This window comes from Camelina sativa, chromosome 14 (genome assembly GCF_000633955.1).
Source record: "Camelina sativa cultivar DH55 chromosome 14, Cs, whole genome shotgun sequence".
Lineage (NCBI taxonomy): Eukaryota > Viridiplantae > Streptophyta > Magnoliopsida > Brassicales > Brassicaceae > Camelina > Camelina sativa.
This window is the reverse complement of record NC_025698.1, coordinates 23,370,996-23,371,725: the sequence shown is the minus strand read 5'-3', so window position 1 is coordinate 23,371,725 and position 730 is coordinate 23,370,996.

The following is a 730-nucleotide window of genomic DNA, read 5'->3' as shown; positions in this document are numbered from 1 at the left end:
GTTGTTGTATGAGTTATAAAAAATCAAATCAAATATCATTGTAAAAGCTTAGTTTTAGAATTTGTATGATATGTATATCTTATATACATTTTCAAATCTTTTAAAAGGTTTATCTCCATTTTCTATTTTATATTAACATCTTATAAGTTATTATTTTCATACTTTCTTACAATATTCACAACACAATAAGATCATGGAGTTGAAATGATCCATATCTAATTATCTATTATGTCTCTGGTTATCTCACATATTCATATATCATTTTTAATAATTTATAAAGATCAATATAATATTTAAAGCTCAATATAATTATCCATTTATAAAGTCTGTTTTGTTTTGTAAAGTCTATCAACTCTATTTATAAAGACTATTTTGTTTTGTGATCCAATTGATAAATCTGCAAAGATCAATACAATATATACTTTTTTTTTTATGATTTGAGGTTTTTGAAAACAAAAAGAACATAATTAAACAATTGGTTTTTGTGTGTTTAATCAAAATAAAAAATGATCCAAAAAAGAAATCATATTCAACTGGAACTTAAATATAAAAATAAAATCTAATTTTCAAAATACCATTTAACTAAATTCTCTAAAGATGAAACCATTAGTATGAAATCTAGCACTATAAATTAAATTGATGAGTGAAAAACAAAAAAAAAAACCAAAAAAATATAAGTTATCCTTGGGGTTTTAAAAATTATTGAGATTGAAGAATTCATATAATTTTA